We start from the raw sequence: 27,436 nt of genomic DNA, 5'->3' as shown, positions 1-27,436 counted from the left end.
ATCCCGTCCCACCCTCCACCCCCTTGGCAACCACAAGTTTGTATTCTATGTCTATGAGTCTATTTCTGTTTTGTATTTATGCTTTGTTTGTGTTTTGTTTTGTTTTGTTTTTTAGATTCCACATATGAGCGATCTCATATGGTATTTTTCTTTCTCTTTCTGGCTTACTTCACTTAGAATGACATTCTCCAGGAGCATCCATGTTGTTGCAAATGGCGTTATGTTGTCGGTTTTTATGGCTGAGTAGTATTCCATTGTATAAATATACCACATCTTCTTTATCCAGTCATCTGTTGATGGACATTTAGGCTGTTTCCATGTCTTGGCTATTGTAAATAGTGCTCCTATGAACATTGGGGTGCGGGTGTCATCCTGAAGTAGGGTTCCTTCTGGATATAAGCCCAGGAGTGGGATTCCTGGGTCATATGGTAAGTCTATTCCTAGTCTTTTGAGGAATCTCCATACTGTTTTCCACAGTGGCTGCACCAAACTGCATTCCCACCAGCAGTGTAGGAGGGTTCCCTTTTCTCCACAGCCTCTCCAGCATTTGTCATTTGTGGACTTTTGAATGATGGCCATTCTGACTGGTGTGAGGTGATACCTCATTGTAGTTTTGATTTGCATTTCTCTGGTAATTAGTGATATTGAGCATTTTTTCATGTGTCTATTGATCATTTGTATGTCTTCCTTGGAGAATTGCTTGTTTAGGTCTTCTGCCCATTTTTGGATTGGGTTGTTTATTTTTTTCTTATTGAGTCGTATGAGCTGCTTAAATATTCTGGAGATCAAGCCTTTGTCAGTTTCATTTGCAAAAATTTTTTCCCATTCTGTAGGTTGTCGTTTTGTTTTACTTATGGTTTCCTTTGCTTACACAGGACAGCTTTACATATAAGGACAATGGCTGCCTTTATTCACCCAAAAACATTTAGTGAGTGGTGCCCACGACGTGCAGTAAACAAGATAAATGCATAAAGTACATGGTGTGTTAGTGAAAGTGCTAAGGGGAACAAATCAAGTAGGGAAAGGAGACAGAAGGAAGAGGCACATTTTTCAATAGGATGTTTAAGGTGTACACTCATGAACAGGGTGATCCAGTTTCTGTAGATTCAGAGGGAGGCTCTCCTTTTTTAAAAAAATATTATTTATTTTGCTTTTGTTGGGGGGTGGGTAGTTAAGTTTATTTATTTTAATGGAGATACTGGGGATTGAACAGAGGACCTCATGCATGCTAAGCATGCATTTTACCACTGAGCTATACCCTCCCCTGGGAGTCTCTCCTTTAGAAAATAAATATGAAAATATCTTATTTTTTCCAATTTCACAAAAATATGTGGCCATATGAACAGATTTCTAAGGACTTGAAAGGGGCAGGTATGAGTGAGGGGGGCCCAGAGCGTAAGCATCAAGAGTTTTGCAGCAAATCCACCTCTGCTCACGAGTAACAGAGCTGTGGGGAGAGAGGCATGTGACTGTGGGTGTCACTGAAAGAACCTATTTTTGGTGACTTACAGTAAGTCATTCAGTTACTCTAACCCTCAGTTTCCTGATCTGTAAATAGAGATAACAGTATCAGGTCCTTACAAGGTTTTAAGGAGTAAATAATGGCATATAAATCATGTTTCTGGCTCACAGTAATGAGTGGTAGCTATTATTTTAATTTTTATTCCTATCCGACACAGACAGAAAACCACAGACTCAGCCTGAGGGAGGGACCGAAATAAAAAGGGGATTGTGAGCCCTATGGGCAGGCGGGCCATGAATTCACTGCCTGTGAATGCTGGGGTCAGTGGCTCTGGGATGCACACACTGTGTGTGTGGCATTTGACCTATGGAATTGGTGTGTGGCAATGGCCTTCATGTGCTACACTCTTGAGCACAGCCTTGTGGAGATGGCACATCCAGGGAGAGGCTAGCTGCCCCTATGGACCTGGATGTGTGAACAGGATGAGCAGAAAGAGAGGAGGCCGGGCATGCAGCTGACATTGTCTTCTTTTCATGACTATTACAACTGTGCCCAGAGCCTTCTCTCTCTCTGCACAATGGCAACTCTTAAGGAAAAACTGATTGCACCGGTTGCAGAAGAAGAGGCAACAGTCTCAGACAATAAAATCATTGTAGTGGGTACTGGACACGTTGGTATGGCACATGCCATCAGTGTTCTGGAAAACTCCTTGGTGTGGAACATGCCCTTGTGGGTGTTTTGGAAGTTAAACTCAAAGTAGAAATGATGCATCTGCAGCCTGGGAGCTTATTTCTTCAGACACCTAAACTGTGGCAGAGAAAGATTACTCAGTGATTGCAATTCTGAGATTGTGATGGTAACTGCAGCAGTCTGCCAGCGAGTGGGAGACAGTCATCTCAGCCTGGTGCAGAGGAATGTTGTCTCTGAATTCACTATTCCTCAGATCATCAAGTACAGCTCCGATTGCATCATAATTGTGGTTTCCAACCCAGTGGATGTTCTCACATATGTTACCTGTAATATAAGTGGATTACTCCAGCATCACATGATTGGAAGTGGGTATAAAATGTGGATTCTGTTAGATGTCACTATTTTACGGATGAAATCTTGGCATTTGTGCCAGCAGCTGCCATGGATGGATTTGTGGAGAACATGGTGACTCAGGTGTGGCTGTTTGGAGTGGAATATATGTGGCAGGTGTTTCTCTCCCGGGAGCTGGATCCAGAAATAGGAAAGAACAACAATAGTGAAAATTGGAAAGAAGTGTGTAATTTGGTGGTTGAAAAGTGCCTATGAAACCATCAAGCTAAAAGTTTACATCAACTGGTCTATTGGATGAAATGTGCCTGATCTCATTGAATGCTTGTTGAAAATTCTATCCAGGATTCATCCAGTGTTGATGGTGGGGAAGGGGAGGCGTGGCATTGAGAACAAAGTCCTCCTGAGCCTTCTGTGTATCCTGAAGGCTCAGGGATTACCCAGGGTTATCAACCAGAAGCTGAAGGCTGATGAGATTGCTCAACTCAAGAAAAGTGCAGATACCCTGGGGGACATCCAGAAGGAGTGAAAAGACCTGTGACTTCTGGGTTCTAGGCTGTAGAAATTTAAGAACTGCAATGGGATTAACCGTGAGACTTCAGTTTGCATCCATGTATATGGATCACAGTTTGCTTTTATCTCCCTAGATCTGTGAATTTGGGCTCTCAGACTCAAAGCCTGTGCTTTGTTTAATGCTTGCAATATAAGCCTTTGAACAAATAAAAATAACTGTTGTAAAAAAGAAAGAGGAGGAGGGAGGGAGAGAGGGAGGAAGGGAGGGAGGAAGGCAGGAAAGAAAGGGTGGAGGCTGGGGGCTTGGGCAGTTCTGGTCCTGCCTCTGTCTCTGCCAACCTTCACCCAGTTGAGCTGCCACTTAGGGCCAGACGGTCCTAACTGCGCTGCACAAGGGGGTTGGGAGGACATAAGGTGCAGGCACGCACAGAACGGGAGGTTCCTGCACCTGCCTTCCTCCTCTTCCCAGTCAGACCCACACTCTGGCCCCTGTACCAAGGAGGAGACGGGGTTGTGACGGCCTTGGGCACCTGGTGACCAAAAGTTCTCCCAGGCCTTGGGCGTGTGGCTGCCACAGCAAAAGCTCTCAGGCATATAACAAAGCAGGCTTGGCTCGTGGTGGGTGCTGGTGACGTTCAATGACCTAAAACAATGAAACCCATAATCAGAGGGCGCTCTGACTTGGCTGCTGTGGGTTTCATTGCCCACGCACGAGTCACAGTCATCTTGCTCGGAGTGTGCATCGGCCGTTAGCCCTCAAGTTCTGTTGCTAAGAGATTATGAACCAAACGATGTTTCCAAAAAATAACCACTACAGGATGTTTCAGGACAGAACCATAATAACAGCCCAAACGGAATGGGTGTGTTGTTATCGATAAATCCTTGTGAAGAGCTGAGAAACGGGCTGACTGGGGGTAGGCTGGCCATACACAGCCTATGAAAATTACTTGGTTTGAATATAACAAAATAGACTCTGATAAAACTGGAAGGGACATAATATAATGTTTTCATGATTCTGAAAGTTCTTCAATCAACCGAGATGTGTTTGTCAGGGACCTATTATTTGCCGATTCCATGCGTGTTTGTGACCGTCTCAGCCACACTGAGTTGCAGGCAATGACTAAATCTAACATAGCTGTAACTGCCCCTGTTGGGAACAGTGCCTGCGTGCCACAGCTGATTAAGCCATTTAACAGCCTTTCGCAGCCACCTCCACTATTGCTCTGTTGCTGGGGCAACAGGAACCAGTCAACTAACAGAAGCCCACGTTAGAGCAGGACAGAGGTTCCATCAACAGGGAAGTCAGTGAACAGGGCACTTGCAAGGAACGGACTGTCACCTGGCGCCTGGAAGAGTTCTGCCCATGAGATCCTCCTGGGAAGATGCAGCCACTCTGCTGTGGGTCCTCACCAAAGGCTCCTGGCTGATCGCCAGGTGATCTCTTTGAGGAAGATGAATTAGTGCAAAGTAGCTGTCATCTGTTAAGAAAGCAGATCCTGATCTCTGCCTGTCTCCTTCCCTGACCAGGGAGTGAAACAGTGTGATGTCAGCCCCACCCACCTCCTCCCCTCTTGACATCCCACCAGCCCCCTCTACTTGCTAGCGCCCCTGGCTACAGTGGCCTTCTGGTCTACATTTCATCTCACCGGCCAAGTAATGGAGGGCAAGTTGTTGTGTTCTTCTCTCTCATTTTACAGGTGAGGGAGCCAAGGTCAGAGGGACAGAGTGAGGTGTCAAAGTCACACAGCTAGTAAACCAAGGGCAGGCTCGAGCTGTCCAGCCCCAAATCCCAAGATCCTCCCTGAGCACCGGACCCCAGGCACCCATGATGCTTTGCACAGGAAACCACCGAGTGTTGCAACGGCTCCCAGAAAGGGGTCAGTGTTTCCACGGGCCAACCCAGGTGACCCCCATGTGTGACACCCAAGGGAGGGGGACAGAGCCACACGTAATCTGCCTTCCTCTTTTCCCCCAGGGGCAGAGGAAGAGGGTCAGAAATCTAACAAGTCACTAAGATCACAGGCTCAGAAGCTGGTTCTGCCACTTGCTACCTGGGTGACCTCAGGCAAGTTACTTGATCTTCTTCAAAGCAGTTTCCTTTCTAAAAATTAGGAGAAGATTAGTACCTACCTACTTCATTGGGTATTTATGAGGAGTGCATGGGATTAAACAGGTAAAAGTGGTTAGCAGGGTTTGGGGGAAATACTTGATGACTGTTAACAGCAGCAGCAGCAGGAGCTATAACAGCGTCACCGTCTTCACCACCACCATTATCCACTTCCGCTCAGGACCTGGCGTGCAAGTCGGCAGAGGGATGGCGCCAACTGGGTGCCGTTATAGTCCCCAGTGGTGACTGGCCTGTGCCATGAGGGCCTCTGGTGACAAAAGGACACATTTACCAGGGTTCCTGGTAATAGATTCTCAGTTTTTCAGAAGCTGGGCTCAAGGAATGGAGAAGCAGCTTTGTGGGTTTCTGTGCCTATCTAAACACATGTGCTTCCAATTGGCTCTCCTGGGCTGGAATTCCCCGGTGCCTGGCCCAGGCCAGCTCCCTCCACTGCCCAGTGCCCCGACCCTGAATCATGCTGGGCTCTTGCCCTTGGCCAGCCCCAGGCGCCTCAAGGGCAGGCTGCTTCTTCCTCACCATTTCTCAATTCCATCCCTTGGGTGGGAAGTGCTGGCCAGGCCAGCCCAGGGCCCCCTCCCAAGAGAGAGTTGTTACTCTAAGAGTCTTAAAACCCCAGCCCAGAGAAGGGCAGCTAAAGGAGGGCTGTGGGGAGGGTGGAGATGAAGGCTGAGGTAGAGGGGTCATGAATTCAGCAGCTCTGCCACTTGGCACCCACCCTCAAAGCAGCGGCCCAGTTATCCTGTGGGGTCAGGATGCTGTTTCTGCCGAGTCATCCTTTCTTGCCCAGAGGGATCCTGGCCCAAAGCCACATTCCTAGTGGGGTCTGCATGCCACAGAGTACGGAAACTTCCTTTCTCACCAGCCCCCTGTCTCACCAGCCCTGCAAACAGGCTGGTCTCTCAGCAGCCTCTGCCGGCAGCAAACACCCTCCTCCAAGTCTATGTGTGTCATTCCCCCCACCCCGACCAGAGCTCCAGCCCACCCTAGACCCTGAGCTCCGGGAGCAAAGAGCATCCCACAGGGAGGGAGGCCATGCCTGTGCCCAGAGGGGGACTGAGGAATTGTTAAAATCTTTGCCTGCCCAGTTGGTGGGCCCTCCTGCGGGGCACCCATTGAGAAGGAGCCTGCTGCCCCAGGACATGCCTGGACAGGGACCAAATCTCAAGCCAAAGAAGTGATGAGACCATCTAAGCTTCAGCTCTGGGCCCAAGCTGTCCCCCACCCAGCAAGCCCAGCATCCCCCACTGGTGTGAAACTTCAGTGTCACCAGACGAGCAAGCCAGCCACACCTTCTGCAGAGCTCAGGTTTCAGGAACACCTTTGAGCACCTACTGTGTGCCAGGCACTGTACTAGGCACTGGCCTCACCGCAGTGGACAAGGCAGATGTGGCCAAATCCCAGTGTCTCTCCAGGCCCACTGCCCTTGCCTTCACTCATGTTTTCATCACAGACTGCTTGGATTACACTCTTGGTTCCCCTCTCCCAGCTGTGTGATCTTGAGCAAGTTTCCTTACCTCTCTGGGCCTCCATTGCTTCACCTATAAAATGGGGGCAAGCTAATACCTACTCTATTGGGATATTAAGAGAGGTAAATGAGTTCAGGTATATAAAATGTTTAAGACAGTTCCTGGCACAAAGAATTCAATGTGTGTGTGTGTGTGTGTGTGTGTGTGTGTGTGTGTGTCCCTGACTCCTGACTCTGTTTGCTCAGGCTGTCCTCTACCTGGAATGCCTTTCCCTTTTTCTGCAGAAACCTGTAATTTCAGACTTGGTAGTTTCTGCAAGGGAGACCAACAAGGAGCAGGCGTAGGTATTAGTGAGGACCACCAACACCTGCGGGGCATTTGCCTGTTTGACGAGGGTTTTACACAACCCTGTGAGGCAGATTAGGGGAGAGGGCTCAGGGAGGTAAGACACCTGCCCAAGATCGAAGCTCTAGTCAGTGTAAGAACTGAGCGTGGAGCCTGGGTCTTCTGACATCAGGTAGCACTGTGCCTGCCCCTCCGCTCAGTGTGGTCCCTGGGAAACTTCACATGCCCCAAGGCTATCTCCAGGATCTCAAAGCTCCTCCAAGGCTCAGTGTCCAGAGGACAGGGTCCTCCTGTCCCTTCAGAGACACTGGAGTCAGTAGGCTTTGTCCTTCGAGCCAGAGGGGGCCAAGGAAGGCCTCAGGACCGGAGATGCCAGCTTCAGGACAGGGGGTGCTGGCCTGGCAGAGCCCTAAAGAGGGCCCTGCAGGAAGAGCTCAGCCCAGGAAACTCTGAGCAACGCAGGCAGACCACAGGGCCCCCAGGCTTCCTGCCCTCTCCACACAGGCTGTCCTGTCAACGTCAACGGGTTTGTGAAACTCTGCCGGGCGGGCAGTGGGAACTCAAGGGGCCCCAGGGTTCACTGGCTGTGGTCACCCTGTTCCTTTGCAGCCCAGGAAAAGGTGGCTTTCTAAAGACGGCCGTCCACGCTGTAATGGGATCCAGCTGCTGTGGGAGACAGGCACCTGACAGTGGCCCCATCATGTTAGGCCCTGGGCCTCCAGACCTCAGGGCTCCTCCCTGCAGGCCCAGATCTCCTGGGCCCCCGCAGATTCAGGGAACCCCTGGACATATCTGTAGGGTGGGATCTGTGGTTGAAGGACTTTGGAGCGAGAGATAATGTGGGTTACAAGCCCAATTCATAGCTTTGCTAGCTGTGTGACTTCAGGCAAGTTGGTTAACCTCTCTGTGCCTCAGTTTCCTCACATGCAAAATGGTGATAAAAAAAGTACCTACCTTGTCAATCAATCAATCAATCAATCAATCAATATAAAGGACTCTCTGGTCAACTGGAAAAAAAGCACCTACCTATTTTGAATATTAAATAGAACCATGTATGTAGAAGTTTTGGCACAGTGTCTGGCCCATAGTAAGCTCTTGAAAGATAGAAGTTGTTGTTTTAGTAACCACTACGAGTGGCAACAGAAAATTGAGGTGCAAATACTATTGCATTTCTTTGATTTGGGAATTTTAATTAAAACCATCCAGACCCAAACTGCTATACTTGAAGGAAGTCTATTCCTTCCTCTTGAAGCTTCCTCTCACTTTGAAATGCCCCAGAATCCCAAGTCTTGCCTGCTCCAAAGGGGGAGGTGGAGGGTCCAGCTCCCCAAAGAGGGGCAGAAGAGCTGTGACTCTGATCAGTCCCTCTGCCTGGCGACATTATTCCCACGTGGTCAGGAGGAGAAGTTGGTCCTGTGCCACCTAGATCCCTGCAGGGCCACATAGATCTTCCGGGGGGGGTGACTCCAGGTACGGCCCAGGGTGCCCTCAGTCCTGCTCCCAGAATTACTACCGACACTCTTGCTGTTCACATCCACATGTGGCCATTCCTAGTGCTGAGTCCGTGGGGCTCCTGGCTCCACTCCCCGCACACCAGATTGGAGTTTAGTTCCTTTCCCTTCCTTAGGATCCCCAGTGGGGCTGGGGCTGCTTTTCCTTTCCAGACGCTAAAACATAAACTATCTCATTACTCCTCTGTGTCTGCACACCTCGGCCACCCTCCACGGTTAGCCTCAGTGCTGATTCACCTGCCCGCAGACCACCAAGGTAACCCTCCAACAGAACAGAGAGAAAGTGTTCTCCCTGGGGCATCCTGCCAGATCACTCCTCTTCTCGGTGACTAGACAGCAGGGAGAAGCCAAAGTTGAGGCCAGGGCAGCAATGGAGCCCTTTTCTCTTTATGCTCCAGGAGCACCAGATGTGAGCGCCTGAAACAGGACAAGAGGGCTGCGATCTGGTGTCCCCTCGGCATCTGGCTCCAGAGCCTGAGCTCTTGCCAGTATGTCCATGAGTGCTTGTTGACTGACTGACTGACCAACTGAGAGCCAAAAGACCTATCTGAAGGAGGGGGATGAAGCAGAGATGCTGGGTTGGACAGAGGAGGGGAAAATGGACCAGGGAAACCAGGGCAATGGGGAAGTGGATGGGTCTGCACAGGGAGGTGGGCAACCTTGTGGGAGCAGAGGAAAGAGGATGCGTTTCTCAGGCAGCCTAAGAATGAAGGGCAGTCAGGGTGGCCCCAGGTTTACTGAAAGGCCCAGGAGGCATCTCTGGGAGATCCCTGGACTCCTCCAGGGGTGTAGTGGGGTTGGGGAGCCTGATGGCAGCACCTAGTGGAGGCAGCAACCCCAGAAGGGGAGGTGTGTGTGAACTACTCCCAGGCAAACATCAAAATTATAACTCCTCTCTCTGAGAGGACCGTTGGGCGCGGTTCAAACTGTGACTCAGCAACGAGCATAGTGCCCCTGACAGTGTCTGGAGCTCAGGCTGTTCAAGAGAGGGGCTACCACTGCCCAGAGGCCACTCCAACATGCTCTGGGTCCGCTCCGTACCCTGTGCTAAGATGCAGGCCTCCCGAGGCCTCTGGGCCTTGAGCAGCCTGGAGCTGAGCTGGGGTCCCCCAGAAGCAGCAGACACAGGGAGCATCTGAGGGGAGCAGGAGCAACAGCCAGGGCCCACTGGACCACTGGAGTCACAGCCTTTAGAGCCCAATAACCTGGGTCCAGAAGCCAGCTCTGCCACCTACCAGCCGTGCGATGCGGTACTCTCTCTGAGCCTCAGTCGTGCATGGTATCAACAGCATGGACCTCATGGAGCTCTCTGTGAGGATTTAGCACAAAGTCTAGCCCAGGGCACATTGGATGATGGTGCCCTCACTTGGTAGGGTGCTGGTACAGGTAAGGGGGATGGGGACTTCTCCCAGCCTCATGCCTTTCTAAGAACCTACTTGGCATCTCTCCCTCCACCAGTTGGGGCTCCAGGCCCAACTGGAGGAGGCTGGGCCTTGGCCCAGGAGCACGGGAGGTTTCTCACCGTGGCAGGGAAATTGCTGGGTTGGGGGTGTGGGCAGCCACAGTGACCGGCTCTGTGCAGGACGGATGCGGCTTTGCTGACAGAGAGTCTGCGGCCTGGACATGCCAGCGGTGCAGGTTTGAGGTCAGCAGTGGGGAGCCGGCTTTGCCGCTCCCGCCAGGGCCCCACCAGGTCAAGGCATCTGCTTTCAATCAACTGCCCCTTGGCCCAGGGAGGGGGCAGGGGGCTGAGAGCTCTTCCCCAGGCCCAGTTTCTCACCACACACAATGGACACTGAAGGCAAAGGCAGGGAGAAGCTCCAGGGACCCAGGACAAGGAGAAAGGATGGGAGATGAGGTTTAGCGTTAGGTTACTTTAACAAAATGCTTCGCTAGCTCCTTTTTGCAAGGCGGTGCCTAATCCAGCCTGTTGGTACCCCCCCCCACCCCTCCCCCTCCCCCTCCCCTTGCCCTGTTGCAGCCCTTTGGCTCCTTCCCTACTCCAGGGCTTTGCACTCACGTCCTATACCTGAGGGCCCTTCCCTGCCTGTATACGGCTGACACCCTCATACTTCAGCTTAAATCCCATTTCCTTAGGAAAACCTCTCTGACCCCCCACCCCGTTTGGTCCCTATTACACAGTCTCGCAGGACACAATCCATTTTGTACATATGTATTTATCTGTGTGGCTGCTTCACACCCACCTCCCTCTAGACTGTGAGCCCCATGCAGGTCGGCACTGTGCCTGTCTTCCTTGGGACTGTATCCTAAAATCCAGTGCATGGCCTGGCCCAGAGTAGGTGCCAATAAATACTTGTTGAATGAATGAAGGAATCATGCCTGGTAACTTTTCTAGCTATTTCCTTCTTTAGTTTTCAATTTTTGATCTCTTCTAAGTCCCTGCAGGATAGTCAGTTGTTATGCCCATTTTATAGGCCCAGAGTCAAGGTCACAGGTGAGTTACTGGACCGTGGCTCCTAATCCAGTGCTCAGCCCTCGTCTAGGAGGAGAAGGTGGGGGAGGGGGAGTGCCATGGACTCAGAGACGGGAGAGAGGGCTGGGTGAGGGCCTGAGGAGGGTGGGGGCACTGTTGGACCCCTCCAGCAGCCAGGTTCTCCCACAAATAATGCATCAGTTGACCTGAAGCACTCCTCATTTCCAGAGGGAGTCCAGGTAGGTGCCACCAGGGCATGTGTCTCAGCAGCCTCCCAGCTCTCACACCCCACCCCCCTGAAATGACCACACCATAAGGAGGAGCAGGGGGAGGGGAATGGCCACCTCCACCACCACCTCAGACTGGCCCTCAGCCGACCCCCAAGCCCCCAAGGCCTCAACTCCATGAAGAAAGTGGGCTTTGCATTCAACCACCCTGGGGTCAAAACTAAGTTCTAAAAGATGCAGTGAGAAACTCCAGAGGAGAAGGGGGCTTACGACCAGAATCGGGGCACAATCCAGAAAAGACCCTGCATTGGAGGCCCCGTGGAGGGCAGAGGACTGGCCCAGGGCTGGAAGGGTAGCCCCAGGGCCCACAGAGCCAGGAAAGGATGCCTGGGAGGGAACTGGAAAGTTAGCTGGACCTCAGCCAGGAGGTGGGGATGGAGGCGGAAGGAGGCTTAGGAACTGGGAAAAAAAGACACAAGCGTGCAACTTTGAAGGCCGGAGCCCTCAGGGTGCCTGTAGGGCTCTCAACTAGGACGGAGCCCCACCTCTGGGTGTCCTCTTAGCAGCAGCGCCCAGAACACAGCCTGCTTGGAACATGTGTCCAATCAACATTCAGCAAATGAATGAATAAAGAAGAGGGAGATTTTTCTATCAGCTTCTTAGTGTCTCTGCTTCCCTGCACCCTGCCTTCCTTACAGCCATCTCCAAAATGCCACCACAGTGGGCAGGCTCTGACCTGTCACGCCCACTCGGAACCGGCAGCCCCCACCCCCACGCCGCAGACAGGCATTGTACCCCCATGGCCCCTGAGCCAAATCAGGATCACAAACCTTTCCTGTTTTTGTTTTGTTATGTGTTAAATTTGAATTATGGCTAACATCTAAAAATAAAAGTGTCCACATAAAAATCTGGGTTTCTAGCTTCTCTGAAGACTTAGTTGGGTGGCATATCAGCTGGGTCTGCTGGCCCACCGGGGGGAGAAGTCCTGCCCTCCGCAGAACAACCTCTTGCCCCGGCGTCTTCACACCCTCCCCTCCCACCCTGGCCCTGCAGACGGCTGAGTGTGCGTGACCCCTGCCATAAGCTAAAATCCAAACTCCTCTGCCAGGCCCCTGAGAACTCGGTGATGTGACCCTCAAGATGAGCATCTCCATCTGTCTGTCCCCGCTGTCTTTGTCCCCAGGATCTGGCTGCAGTATGCTACCTCTAGCCCTCTGGCAGCCCAGGCTCTTTCACACCCCTGGCACAAGTGGGACCTCAGGCCACGGTGCCTGTTGCCCATCCCCACCGCGGGGACCGACCGCGCTGATGCCCATCCGGTCTTCAGTGCAGGCCCAAGGCCACTTTGGTAGTAGCACCTCCTGCTGCCCATCCCAGGCAGAGCAAGCAGCCCCCCTGTGCCACCACAGCCAGAGTACCCAAGCTATCCCAGCACGAGTCCCTGTTCTCTGCGTCGCACCACTGGCTGCGGGCTCAGGGGCCGTAGGAATCACATCTTATTCTCCCTTTATCTCTGGGCTCCACAGGGCCAGCCTCTGACCTAGAGTATGTCTCCAGGGCCCAGCTTGCTACACTTCTTGAGGAAATGAATTAAATAGAAGTCCTTGAGTTCAGAAGTGGCAGGGGCATAAAAAGATCCCACAGAAATTGGGAGGCCTTTGTCGTGGCCTTATCAAGAGCTGCATTTTATCACATCTACCCTAATGTACACACGCTGCCCTGGCAGTGCCGGAACAGACCCTGCCCCAATCAGGCCCACTCTAGAAAAACAAGAAAATGGGACAAATGTAATTTTTAAAGACAGATACACACAAACACACACACACACACACACATACACACGTGCACACACGTGCACACACATCCATGTCAACTACCCGCCCGCACCTCCTCTCTCACCGCCAGCTGAGGGCTCCATGTTCTAAGCCTTTCCTGACACCCCAAAGGACCCACCTTTCTTCCCCCAAGAATGGCTGTGTCCTGAGCTCTCAGCCTAGGCCAACTCCTTGGACCCAGCCTGCTAAACTGATCATGGAGTTGGACAGCCCAGGCGGGGAGCTAGTGGTAGACACAAGTATGAGGCTTGAGAACTGAAAGGAACTTCAAGACAAGCCCATGTTCTGGATGAGACCAGCCAACCTACGGTCAGACTCAGAGGGGCCTGGTGGGCAGGGCCTGGCTGAGAGAGAGAGCTCACCCCCCAGCCCTCCGCTGAGCACTGCACACCGGGAGATGGAGCGGGGCATCCTGCCCGGCCCCACTGGCAGGTGTGAACCCAGCCCCACAAAGCCAGCCCTGTGAGGCAGGCCTGGCTCCTCATCTGTCTGGTTCTGGCTCTGAAGCTGCCATCTTCACCACCATGTTCCCAGGGTCACTGGTACCTGAAAACTGGATTCGCCTCTTGGTAGGTGTCAAACCAAAAGACACAACCAAGCCAAAGATTGGGAGAAGGAAGGATTTATTACAACTTGCCGTAAGCAAGGAGAACACCAGGGGTCTGCCCCCAACGCAGTGCTTCCCCAAGAGCAAAATCGAGGAGGTTTTAAGCTAATGCTACATGCATATTCACAAAGGGGCCTCAGCACAGGAGAATTCAGCATAGCACTGGGGCAAAGGTCGACAGGGTCCACACCTGAGCTGATTGAAGTCAGGAGAGTCACCAATCATCCTTCCATCCTCCACCTGCGCGAGGGCCTTAGTCCCTGCAGATCTCAAAAATTTGCATCAGGTTGTCATGTGTATCCTTGAGGAGGAACTGGGACTCTGTATTATTACTGAACTACTGTTTCTTGATGGCTTTTCCTTTGTTCCTGCTGTCCCTTAATTCCCTGAGGAGCATTCATTACTAAGACCTGTTCAAGGGCAAGGATTGCAGCCAAGCTTAGGTCACAAAATGGCTTAGGTCAAAAATGGCTTCCCTGTGTCAAGAAAGCCATGCCTGGTTCTCTTCCTTTGGGGACCCCTGTCTTGTAAGCTGACGTCATCCCTGGCTGTGACAGGCATGACAGGGAACCAGAAGCTCACACACCTACCGAGCTGTGCTGTGCACGGGAGCAGCATTCTAACTTGTCGTCATGGCAGTTTTGTGTATTTATTCAGTGAGATAATCTTCTGCAGATCAAAGTAAACTGTGTGGAAGAAGGGGCGGGGCTTTCCCACTGCCTCCTCAGAGACTCCATGGGGGCCCAGGCCTCATTGGCCAAGACAGCCCACGAGATAAGGAGGTTTAAGGAGAGTGGAGCCAGGCACTATCTGTAAGCCACCTCCTGGTCCTGTTTTCAAGAGGAAGCTGAGGCTACAAGGGGTGAGTCACATGCCCCAGGCGCATTTCCAGGACAGAACCGGGGTAGGCCTGGCTCTGGCCTTGCCCTGGCTCTGTCCCCTCCCAGTCCTGGGTCTGCTCGCCAGACAGACAGCAGGGCCAAGCCCTCATGCCCTGGCAGAGGCAGGGGAACTTCTCCTCCACCTTGGTGCAGATCTCCGGGGCTGGGTGCTGGCTTCCTCAGAAATGCCCGTCCCCCCAAGGCACTGGGAATCTGGGGCTTTGGGGTGTCAACTCCGTTCTCCTTGGCTTCCTCAGCCTCTGTCTCCTACCGCTCCCGCTACCATAGCCAACCCCATTAATCACCTTCCCTCGCCAGTCCCCCAGGAATGTGGCGGTCTCATTAAAGTCAGCCCTGGGTTAAACAAACTAACCAATCTGGAGGCTTCTAAGTCAGCTGCAAGGCTCCACCAGGTCTCTCCTCCTCTGCTCTGCCTGCAGCCCCCTCCCCTCTCCCTGCACTCAGCTCCCATTGGGATCTCAGAGCCACCCTCCCACACACACCCCAGGACTAGGAGGGAACAGTGTCACCCAGTAAAACCACCTTGAGATTGGAGGGTGGGTGAAGCCTGAAAACCATGTCCCCCTGCCCAGAGCCTCCCCTCCCCACCCCAACCTGTGTCCCCGGCTCCTCCACAGGGCACACCGGTCCATATGTGGTGTCTAGCACCCCACTCCCCAATCTTAGGCTGTGCAAACCACCTCTCATTCTGCCCAGGGCTCTACACCCACCCTCAAGGGAGCAGGACGTGGCTTTGGGGAGATTTCCTAAAGGAAGCAAAGAGGCCAGAGGGGGTGGGCCAGCTGGAAGCCTCTTCCTGCCCTCCTCCATCTCCTCCTCCATCCCCAGGACTCAGCAACAGTAAACGTTCCGTTGGGTCTGGCCTGGGGCAGGCTCAGTCCCACCTCAGGGACCTTCTGCTGAAGGGAAGAGGGACCCACACCCCTAAGTGCTGATAAACAAAGGGGAAAATATGCAAACACTCAGCCTACTCATCAGAACAGAAGAATCCACAGCTGGACCGAGGGAGGCGCACAGGTGCAGACCACACTGCTGCTAAGGGGGCTGCAGCTCCCACGCCAGGGTCCCAGATCCTAGGGTTCCTCAGGCCACTAAAATGTTTCAGGAAGCCAACCATTTAGCTGCAGTGAGGCTTCTGGGATTAACAAAAAGTCTAAGGCTTTGCTTTTGGCTGGAATTACATTAACTCAATGCAGACCCTGCTGATAAACATTCTGAGGGTCTGTATACCAGAATTAGATTGAGAAAATGGAGAAAAAACTAATAACAAACATTCTTTAACACGTTTTTTCCAAACATGGAGTTTATAGCAGAGGAGATAATAAAATGGATCTTAGATGCTTTTTCCTTAATATACAAATAGCTTCTAAAAATCAATGACAAAAAGATGAATAGCCCTCCCTCAAAATGGTCAAAGGCCAATAACATAGGATTCACAAAGAGAGAAGAAAGAAATTCAAATAGCCAACAAATACAGTAAAATATGCTCAACCTCACTCTTAAAGACATTTCAAAATTTTTAATGAGATATCATTTTCACCTGTCAAATCAGCAGAGATTTAAAGGTTTGATAATACCTGTGTTGGTGCTGATGCAAGAAAATGGGCATTCTCGTACACTGTTGGTGGAACCGTAAATTGTTACAGTGGTTTTAGAAGGCAATTTGGGAACGTATATTCAAATTTTAATCGGCTGGCAATTAATCTTCAAATACAGTTGTTCATCTCAGCACTGTTCGTAATAGTAAAAACTGAAAGCAGCTTAAATGTCCAAAAAAGGAACTGGTTACTCAAGTCTTTACAAAGGACTTTGCAGTCATTGCAAAGAATGGGTAGGTCTATGGATGTCGACATGAAAAAGATGCCTGAGATATGACATTAAATGGGGAAAAAAAGTAAGCTGAAAAACAATATGGCTATGATATGATTCATTTGTATTTTTTAAAAAACCATATATAGTTATGTGTAGCTATATATGCTTGTCTATAAGGAACATATCTTAGGGATAAATAAGAAATTAAGAGTGGTTCCCTGGGGAATAGGAGGGGGCAAGGAGGAAGGGTGAATAGAATGCTGTTAATTTTTATATGCCTTCCTCTGATCTGATTTATCATAAATTTTATAATAAATTTTATAATTTTACAAAGTATAAATTTTATGAAGTATAATTGACATATAACAAATTAGTTTCAGGTATACAACATAATGATTCCATATACATATATAAATTGATTTTTTCAAGGGGCCTCTGGCAAGAAAAAGACAAGAGAGACCCCAGTTTAGAAGCCCTGGGGGATTACAAAGGAGGGGTCATGGGAGGATGTGAGGGCAGCTGTCCTGAGGCCCAGAGCGGAGCCCTGTAGGAGCAGACCTCTCTTTCATCTGGCAGAGGAGGGAGGTCTGTGGACGGAAGTCTGCCCTCTCAGCACCTCCATGCCACTTAGGCAGGGGAGACAGAGGCAGCCTGGGGAGAGAAGCCAGCTCTCAGGCAGCAGTATGAACCTCGTGGGGGCAGGCTGACTTGCCCTGGGGTCTGGCCCAGCCCCTGCTCCTATCACTCCACCCCAGGGCTCCTCCTTTATTTTCTATCTGACCAAGGCCTGGACAAAATCTCTGACCCACCAGAACAGAATTTGCATAAGAACTTTTCTGAAAGAGAAAGTGGAAAGGCCAACAAATTGTTGGTTGTTTGAGAACAGATCTCTGCCCGGAAGATCTCACAGCCTGGCCAGAGACGCTGGGGCAAGACGGTGGGGTCCTCTGGGGGAGGAGGACTTTCCTGGTCTTTGTGGGATTCCTCTGACCCACCCACCCCCAACTCCAGTCCTGTGGGGGCAGGGTGGGTCACGTGGTCCTTGACTGGGATGTCACCTTGCTTCCTTGACCCTCAGTCTCTTCATCTGTGAAGTGGGGATCATAGCACCTTGAGGATTGATGTGAGAATTAGAAACATAATATAAATAAATATTATAACACAATGATTGCCATACAAGAAACACACAGTTAACTAACCTTATTGTGGTAATCATTTTTCGATATATCCATATACCAATTCATTATGTCATACATCTTAAATTTACATAGTGTTAAGTAGCAATTATATCTCAGTAAGGCTGGGGAGGTGGGGAGCATATGTAACCATATCTGTTCATCAGTATTCTCTAAACACAGCCTTACCTCTTGTGCCTTTGCTCTGCTGGTTCCCCCATCCCAGATGTCCCCCCCCTTTTCTCCATCTGGCAAAATCTTGCTCGTGTTTCAAGGCTTAGCTCCAGTATCACCTCCCTCATCAAAACTTCTGCAGTCCTTGCTGAGCAGAAGCACCCTCTCCTCCTCAGGGCTTCTGGGCACTTTGTTCCTAGCCCCTCAGCCTTCACCCACTAAGTCATGGGAGCCTTTGGCCCCATGCCCTGGGGGCTCTGGGCTGCGATGCTACCTTGCCTTTGTGTCCCTGTCTTTGACACGAGGCCACTGGATAAATCTTTGTCAAATGCCCATGCGAATGACTTCTGCTAATCCTGACCACCTTCTCTGGTCCTTTTTAGGGAAGGGAGTGAGCAGAGGAATGGGACTTCTTTCTTCCTCATTGCTTCTCTGGATTTGTTTGATTCCAAAGGAGCTGGGCTGCCCTGAAGAGCTCAGTGCAGGGACCTCATGATGCTGGGACTCCCTCACTGGGAGGGAAGGGCCAGGGAAACCAAGGGGCACAGCCGGGAGCTGGACTGGGCTGGGACATATGCCCAGGAAATGTGGGTGCCTAATCCAGGGCTGTCCCGTCAGGTCACCAGACCTAGCAGCTTCAGTGGCCACACACTGGCCTTTTGAGGAAAGGAGCCCGCCTCCCTCTGTCACCCCCACCACGCACACCACACGCACATACACAGAGCTGTGCACAGCTGGGCTGTTCCTTCTGGGCCTGCTGCTCCTCCCTACTCCCAGGAGGGCCAGAACTGTGCTAAGGAAAAGTTGTGGGTTGGTCCTGCCCCCTGCTGGCCTCAGAGGGAATGGCTCCTCAACTGACAGCCAGGAGGAAGTGCCCAGGGCTGCACAGCCACCCCACGTGATATTGTTCCGGAAAACAAAGACCACCCCAGCCTCGGGTCCTTCCCATTGTCCTGTGGGTCTCACCATACGTCCCTACTGTTCAACTCCGAACCCCCTTGGCCCGGCAAGGTCCTTCAGGACCCTTCCAAAGGTCCTGATGTCCCTTTCCAAACTGATTTCCAACCAGACCCTCCCAAAACCCTGGCCCCAGGTAAAGCATCTATTCTTTGTCCCTAGAACACACTTGCCAGTGTGTCCTGATCCCCAGCCTCGACACAGGCTATCCCCTTCTCCATCAAAGCTCTTACCTTTTCTCTCTGCTTCAAGATCAAGTTCAAGTCTGCTGACTGCCTCAGCTCCCGGCACCCTCACTCTGCCGAATTTGTCCTCTAGTGCTCAGCTGGAGCTCATTCCTGTCCCCTGCGGCTTGTGCTTGCCTTAGTCTCATCTGCAACTAGACCAAAGGATGGTCACATTGGAACGTGCACAAGCTCAGGCGTTCAGCAAAGGGCCTTGCACACAGTTGGCGCATAATCAGTGCTGGGTGGGGAAGGTGATCAATCCAGTACCTCATGCTTCCTCCTACCAGCCCCAAGGGCTTTGGGGAGGCTGGCAGGGTCCCTTGGGAAGGAGAAGGTTGGTCTCAGTTTAATGTGTAGGTCCCTGATCATTTTTCAAGTCCGTTGCCCTCACAGAACTAGTGTCCCGGCGACACCAGCTGTCGGGAAGATAGGAAAGAGGGGGAGGCCCCCTCATATGCAGCTGAACGTGGGAGAAATTTGTGTCCAAGGGGCGCCTTCATTCATTCACTCATTCATTCACTCAGTGATCCTCTATTAGATGTGTTGTGGGTATTACACAGAAAAGACACAAAATCCTGTCCTCAAGCATTTCATCATCTAGTGGGAGGGAAAATCAAGATGTTCACCAATACCTTGCATTAAGGTTTCTGACAGAGATATAAGACAAGGCATGTCTTCTCAGATCACAAACCCTGAACCAGCTGAGAGGCAAGGAGAATCCAGGGAGCCTTCCAGGAGGAGGGCATGTTGAAGGTGAGACAGGGAGGAGGGGTAGGTGTGAGGTAAGAAAGGAGAGGAGGCAGAAGGTACAGCAATGTCTGGAGCTCAGGGTACTTCTTTGCAGATGGGTTTGGGGTGGGAAGAGTATGAACTGGAGAGAAGGCAAATCTCAAAGCTAAGGAGTTTGATCTTTTTCCTTAAAGCAATGGGAGTAACCGATGGATTTATAGGCAGGGAAGTGAGGTGTATAGATCTGAATTTTAGAAAGATCTGTTGGGCAAAGGTGGGGAAGCGTCAGAATCCCTGAAGAGGAGACATCGTGTGAGAAGTGGGGGAGGCTGTGGTGGAATAAGGGGTGGAGGGGGAGGATATCTGAATTAAGGCAGTAACAGCAGGATTGGAAGACCATGAGCAGATTCTGGAGATTTAAAGAAACCACAGGACTCAGTGCCTGGATGTGGGGAGTGTATGGTGGGAGCACAGACGGAGATGAGGACACAGCAGGAGGAGCAGGTGGGGGCTGTGGAGAGAGCGAGCTCAGTTTGGAGCATGGTGAACTCAAAATGTTTGGGGACACTGGCCAAAGCTGACCAAGAGATGGACATCTAGCTGGGGCAAAGGTGCAGAGAGACCAGAGTCTGAGCCATCGATGGAGGTATCTCCCAGACTGGGAGTGGCTGCACTCGCCCAGGGACAGTGGGTTAAGAGAGAAGAGGTGGAGATGGGAGGTCCCGCTCATTTTAGAGGTTCTTTAGATAATCACTGAGGGACAGGGACAAGAACAAACTAGAGGCAGTGCGGTTAGTGGAAAGGCATTCACATCAGAGGACATGGATTCATATTCCAGCTCTTCCAGTTACGTGACCATTCCCTTATGTCTCCAAGCCTCCGTTTCCCCTATCATGAAATAGTCTTAATTATACTTGCTTTGTAGGGTTATTGAAAGAACAAAATAATAATACCCATAAAGCACATCACACAGCTCTTGGCACTAACAGAAAGCTAAATGTTCTGCTTTGAATGGGACATGTTTGTTTTCGTCAACAGGAGTGGCAAGAGGATGAATGAAGGAATCCCTTTTTTTTTTAACTGTGTTCCTATAAGGGAGATGTCTGCCTTCTGGATGAAGGCATGCGATTGGCCATTTACCATAGTGTCCTTTAAAAAGATGTGTTCAATAAATGGAAGCCACTATCATGAAAGGCAAACACAGAGGAGCTGCAAAGCTTCCAGAATCTTCCAAGTCGGCTAGTCCTCCTGACCGGAAGCCCCTTTGGACCTCTACCTGCCAATTTTGTTACCAGGTGGATAAGCAAATCCAGGCAGGACATCTGTGTCTCTGAAGCTCCCACCTGTGTCCCTGAGGGGACAAGCTGGGACACCCAGCCCTGTGGGGCCTCTGTCCTCCCCTGGGGGTGGGGGGTGGGTTCTGGATGAACACCACAGCCCGCCACTCTTGACCCTTGCCTTGCCCTTCAGGATCTTCCCTGGAACTGCAGCTTGCTGGTGGAAGGGCACAGCAGGGGCCTCAGTCTCTGCCCTGGGTCTGATTCCAAGTCATCACCTTTCCTGTCTGCAATTCACCTTCTTGCCAGCAGAAGGAGCCCGCACCTCTTCCCAGCCAGCCTGGAGCCAGGACCCTGGAGGAGGCTGAGTCAGGAGACACTACATCAGGCTGTGCAGGGCATGTGACATTTTAGTGCAGTGCCTGGCCAGGGAAAGCGTTCCATAAGAAGTAGCCGTGGTTGTCTCCATTTTGCAGATGAGGAAACTGAGGTTCCAAGAGTTAAACTTGAAACCAGGTGTTCAGGTGTTGATAACTACCTAGACAGCTCCAGGAGGGCACGATTCTGGCTCTTAATCTGTGACAAGCTTGCCTTAAAAGAGGGGGCACACTGGGTGGATGTTCCAGGAATGCAGGCCTGATGCTGGCCTGGGGAAGAATGTTCTAACGGTCAGGGCTGGCTGGAACAGGGACTGCCTTGACTGTCTGAGGGAGTGTTCCAGGGAGTCAGGAATTAAGGGTGGTGGGTCTTTCTAAGGCCTCCTCCAGCCCAGGGGACCACATTCTGAGAGGACTGAAGGGCAACGCGCAGTGGGTGCCTGCCTGGAATCACAGAGGCCACTGTCGTCCTGGGGGCTCAGCTCCCCCGGGACCTTGCAGCTGTCCACACTGTCCCTGGGACGTGGTCGGCCTCAGGGCAGGAGAGGCCCCGTATCTTCTCTGCAGGCCTCTGGATCCCAATCACAGGCCAAAGGGCAGCCCCCCACTGCCTGTTCCACAGCTGGCCCCTCCCTCTGAGGCTCATTCTGGAATCCAGGGCAGGGTCTTTGGTGACCTGAGTTCTGCGCTCTGTTCACAGGGCTACAACCCCGCCTGCTGGGGAGGGCAGCGGAGCCACAGATCATGCCCATCAGGCTCATTCTGGGAGCCCTGCGGGGCTGTCTGCTCAGGCCTCTCTGTGGACAAATATTCTGGGTCAGAGTTGGGGAGGCAGGGGCTCCTGGCTCCAGAGTAGAGCACAGCAGGACACTCCTCTGGAAGGACATGCCTGCCTGGGCACAAGCACACCAGCGGACTGAGTGGGGAGGGCGGGAGGCAGCCTGAGGGACAGCCTCTCAGGTCCAAGCCGGCAGGGCGGCAGCCTAGCACTGGTCTCTTCTGGGTGACACGCTGAAGGCAGGACGTTGCCAGCTGGAGGGCGGTGGAGCACTGGCTCCCATCAGAACCCCTGGGGAGACTGTAAAAATTTGGATTCTGGGACTCATTCCTGGACTCCCCATGGATGGATCTAGGGCTTTGCATGTTCAACCAGGCTTCCCAGGAATCCCTGTGGAGCGGGCATTTGAGACACAGCTCTGGAGAGACCAAGATGGCAGCCTGCCTGGCACCGCGCTATCCTGGGATGGCTGAGGGAGCTGGAGAAGGCCCGCTGGGGGAGAGATGCTGTGGAGCTCTCAGGTCTACTTTGAGTGGCTCCGCAGGGAGAGCTGGGAGCGCAGGAAGGACTTACAGGGAGCTGATGATGGGGAACACACTGACGGAGCCCTCCCCTGCTCCAGACGCGTGACCTGTGTTGTCCTGAGTAACCCTTATGGTCATTGTCAGCGCTTTTGACATGCAGTGAACCTGAACGAGAACTCGGGTTCCAAGGGCACACAGCTGAGAGCCAGAGCTAGGGCTCAAACTGAGTGTTTCGACTCTGAGGCCCTTGCTCTGTCCTGTGTAGGGTCCCACACGGCTGCATTACTGGGGAGGTAACGAGGGCCTGGTCACTGAGGGTCCCAGTAGTGTCCGGGTGCTAGAGAAAGGAACCTTGCTTCGCGTGGAGGAACAGCGTGGGGTGGGCACATGTGACAGGCTTTGAGGGTCAAGAAACCAAGGAGAGGCCTCCAGACTCCTGGGCTGGCTCTGTGTTCCCCTCCACCCCACCCCCTCACACCCCTTCCCAAGGCTCAGGAAGGACCGCACAACGTGTCCCGCACCTCTCAGAGCCAACCAGGGTGTGCCCTGGCCCCAGCCCAAATGCTGGGTGGCCTCCTTGGGGGAGGCCCAAGATTCCTCAGCGGCACAGCCCAAGGCCTCTGGACCCTCAGCGGCCACGTGGCACAGAGGGCAGGCTGAGCCCTCCCGCTGGCCTTCCCAGTGAGGGGGGTGAGGGGGCCAGGCCACCGATCTCACCCTCCAGCAACCACCCCTGAGCAGGACTGAGTCCCAGGGCTGCAGGAGGCATACTTTCCTGGGATGTTTTGATCTTGTTTTGTTACTTTAAAAGTTGCCATTTATTTTGCATGGGGTGGAGAGGGAATGGAGACGCACTGATTACAAAAGTAACATGATCTGTGGGGAAAAGTTGGAAAACAGAGAAAAGCACGAAGAAGAAACCACACAGAACCCTCCCCCGCAAGAGCCCTAGAGATAACGGGCATCACTTCTTTTCATTTCTTTTCTTCAAAACAAGCTGCTAGTTTCAAAAGGCACTCCTGCCGCTTACTGGCCGCGTGACCTAGGATAAATTACCTCTCACGTCGTTGTGCCTCAGTTTCTTCATATGTAACTTGGAGATGAAAATAACAGGACCTACTTTAAAGGGTTGTTGCGAACGTTCGACAGGTGTCTGTCACAGAACACATCCTGAGCAAATGTTTAGATTCACATGGTGACTTTTTTTCTATGTTTAGATTTTCGTGATGACAATTTTATTCTATTTTATTTTTTTTTACAAAATTGAGCATTACCATTTGTAACAAGCCTTTTCCACCTAACACCACATCATGACTATTTTCTAGGTTTATAAAGAGTTACATGATTGCAATGTTTTCTGTTTCGATTCATGTGATCACAAGTTTTGTTTATTTTTTTTCTGTTTTCACTTACATGATTTCAATTTATGTATTTTTTTGTTTGTTTATTTTACAGAACTAGGATCTCACAGGACCTACATTTTGTAGCCTGCAATTTCCATCTAATGCTGTGCCGTGAACTTTCCCACACATCACTGAATAGACTTACACACAGTTTGAATGGCTGCATTGTGGTCACCTTGGGCAGTGGATTAAAGTAGAAACAGGAGCAGAGGGGCATGATGGAGGCCCTGATGGGGTTGGGCCACCTCCCCTGCACACCCATGGCAGTTGCTAGGCCAGGCCCAGAGGGACAGTGAGCTGGGCCTATGTCAGGACCCTCCCTTGAGACCACCAAAGGCAGGCCCTTGTTAAGAGGCTGCCCCAGCCTGGCCAATGGCTCCTCTCCACCTTGGCTTTTCTGGAAGCCTGCTCTGAACCACGGTCCGAGGTCTGGGCCTCTGGCAAAGGGCTTTCCAGACATTCCTGAGGGCCTCTCCTCCAGGGCTGTCTAGGGAGGGGAGGCTGGGTGAATCTGGGCCCCTGGGACCACCGACCTCCCTGGATGAGCGGTGGGATGCAGAGAGGAGGGGAGGAAGGAGGAGGCCTGTGTGAGAGTCGCCCAACGGATCCAAGGCTGGGCGGAGGCAGAACCAAGTGCCTGGAAGTGGGAGGAGGGACACTGAGAATGTCCTCTACAGGGACATCCTGCTGCCAGTGACAGTTAGGAGGAGGTAGGAGAAATAAGGCTCTGAATTTAGGAGACTGTGGGACTCGGGACGAGCTAGGCAAGGTGGGGCAGGCCTGAGATTCTAACCCCAGTCTCCCAGTCCCTGGATGGGGCGGTTTCCAGGAGCACCTAAGGCCCAGCCTTCTCTCCTGAAAACTCAAGCCTCCGACACCACACTGGCCCCAGAGAATTGACCGTATGTCCCCACATCACCCGCTCCCAGCCTCCTCCTGCTGCCGGACACTTTCCTTCCCCTGCCCGTATGGGGAGGGGGGACTGGGGGTACAGTGGAGTCACCCCAGGGAACGAGGCCAGAGGCGGTATGTGCAGGAGCCCCAGCTGGCTTCTGCCCTTCTCTCAGGGAGGCCAGCCCCTCCGTCTACACCCAGGACCCCACTCTGTATCTGTCTGCTTCTCCTGCCTCTGGAATGTAAGCTCCAAGTGCAAGGACGTCACCACTTTTGTTTACTCCTCTGGCCCGCAGAAGCACCCCGCGCTGGGTGCCAGGACCGGGGGCAGCAGGGGTGGGGTCTGTTTCTGTGACTCCCCAGCAGCCCTGGTGCCAGGCATCAGACCCTGGCCACGGCCACCGTGACTCAGGCCCCAGCCCTGAATCTGAGATGGAGGCCGTGGCCCATCCGTGCAAAGTACCAGCAAGAGCTCGCGCTGGACCTGCTCCGGCACACATCCCCAGTGCTCCTAGCGGGCACCTCGCCCCTGGTGGCCTTTCAGCCACAAGCAGGCCTCTCTCCCCAAATACCAGAGCCCTGCCCTGCCTCCCCCACTGCCCTTCATGAAAGCGGAGCTCTCTTTTCTCAGAGCCCTTCAGAGTGTCCCCAACACTGACCTGGGCCTGTTCTAGAGTTTCCAAGAGGCCTGGGCCTGCTTCTGGGGCCAAGCCAGGGTAGCCTAGAGGGGCTTCAGCCTGAAACCTGTGCATCTCGGTCCACGCCTACACCCCATTCCTCAGCGGCCTCTCCCTGTGCTCTGAGAACCAGCAAGTGGCAGGCCGTCCCAGGAGGCAGGCACCGGCAACACCTTTGTCACAGCTTTGTGCAAAGTCATTCAGTGACTCCACTTAGAACCAAATGATAAAGATACATGTATCCTCTGTCCCCTGCCACCACCTTTCCCCCACACTGACACACACACAGGGTTCGTGCTCTGTCCATACCCAATTTCTCACCACACCGTTTCACCCACCATCCAGCAGGACTGCTACTCTCTCCACCTGGCATTCCCTTCCCGTGTCATCTTTGGGCCAGATTCCTACATGATTTTTAAGGGCTGGCCTCAGCATCCCTTCCTCTGGGAAGTCTTCCCTGATGCCCCCGGAGTATGGTCCTTTGTGCCTGGACTGCCTTGGGGCATGTATTTATCCTTAGGTCCTTCTCTCCCCTAGATTGTGGCAAAACACTATCCTGGGGCCTCAGGGAGCCTAGTCTGATGGGGACAGTCCCCTCAATGTGATACACACAGTAGTGGAGGGATGTGTGGACAAGGTGTCTGGGAGCCAGGGGTCAGAGTCCCCACAGTCCCGGGCGGTGGGAAGGCTTCCAGAGGAAGCAGAGCTTCCGGGTAGACACGGAGGAGAGGAGGCGTTTCCCACGGGCAGAGAGAATGGCAGGTAGCCAGGCACCCAGGCATGACACGTCAAGGACTCACAAATCGTTCTCTGAGCTGAGTGTAAAGTACAAGGGGCAGGGAGTTGGGGGAGATAAGGCTGGACTCAGAGGCAGAGGCCTCAAATTCCTGGGGCTCCTACTCCTTTAAGCAGGAAATATGGCGCGACTTACTACGTTCGGGTAAGAGTGAGTACGCATCTCCCATCTAGCCACGATTTCATACGATGCTGCTGACTAATTCATCAAGGCAATGGTTCCGGGGCAAAATGATGCTCAAAGTGATCCAAGTCCCAGTTAAACAAAGAATGTAATATTGAAAGCTTTTAGAAGGAATTCTTTCTAAATCCTTTGAAATCGAATTCCTGGGACTTCTAGGGTTCCTAGAGTTAACAAGAATTTATCCAATAAATTGTTAAATATCTTCAAAGTTTTAATAAATTTATGCATCTTTTTTAACTGCCAGGATAAGGCATTTGGATTTGGTCCTGAAAGCAGCGGGGAGTTAGTGACGGGTTTTCGACAGAGGAGTGGGTGTTCAAATTTCCAGTTAAGGAAGTTGCCCTCTCTGCAAGGAAGACAGAGGACTAAAAAGAACAAGACTGGAGGCAGGGAGGGTTAGAAGACTGCTGCGCAGTTACAGGTGGACAGTTTGACAAAGGGCTGAGTCCAGGCTGTAGCATTGGGCTGGCAGACGGGTCTGTAAGAACTTGCTAAGGAGGCAGGTCTGACAGGATGGGTGATGGGCCAGGTGTAGGGGCTGAGGGAGGACTTGGGATGGCCCCAGTGCCCTGCTTGGATGCTTGGCTGGTGTTGGTGCCTTTGCTGAGCTGGGAACACGGGAGGAGGGGCTGGGTGGTTTGGAGCGGGATACTGAACTCAAGCTGAGTTCCAAAGTGTCTCCCAGCATCTAGCACAGTGCCTGGCAGACAGGAAGCCCTCAGTATACAGCTATGGGGTGGATGAATAAGTGAGTAAGTGAATAAATGAATGAATGAATGAATGAGGTCCCACAGCCTTCACAGCCTTGTAATTCAAGAAGATGCCTTTTGAGTCCCTACTTCCTTCCCCTCCCACCTGTGTCCTGGCTCCCTGTGCTCCAGCCAGGACTACTTTGCCAAAGAATTGTTTTGACACCTGGAGCTTTCTTTGTGCAGAAGGATCAGTTACGGTCCCCTAATCCCCAGGGGTGAGTGGCCTGGCCTTT

At 52.1% G+C, this 27,436-nt stretch overlaps 1 long non-coding RNA gene and 1 pseudogene across 1 annotated transcript in view; one reads left to right on the top strand and one right to left on the bottom strand.

Moving 5' to 3' along the window:
- Positions 1-644: 644 nt before the first annotated feature.
- Positions 645-3,156, top strand: LOC105063661 (L-lactate dehydrogenase B chain pseudogene; annotated as a pseudogene).
- Positions 3,157-15,561: 12,405 nt separating this feature from the next.
- LOC123614900 (uncharacterized) overlaps positions 15,562-27,436 on the bottom strand; it is a 29,955-nt gene continuing 18,080 nt past the window's right edge. Inside the window, exons 2-3 of the long non-coding RNA XR_006722390.2 lie at positions 18,820-18,965; positions 15,562-17,390 (exon numbers count right to left, since the gene is read on the bottom strand). This is a non-coding gene — a long non-coding RNA (uncharacterized LOC123614900). The remainder of the gene's footprint in view (positions 17,391-18,819; positions 18,966-27,436) is intronic.

Source organism: Camelus bactrianus, chromosome 9 (genome assembly GCF_048773025.1).
Source record: "Camelus bactrianus isolate YW-2024 breed Bactrian camel chromosome 9, ASM4877302v1, whole genome shotgun sequence".
NCBI lineage: Eukaryota > Metazoa > Chordata > Mammalia > Artiodactyla > Camelidae > Camelus > Camelus bactrianus.
This window is presented reverse-complemented; position numbering and strand designations above follow the sequence as displayed.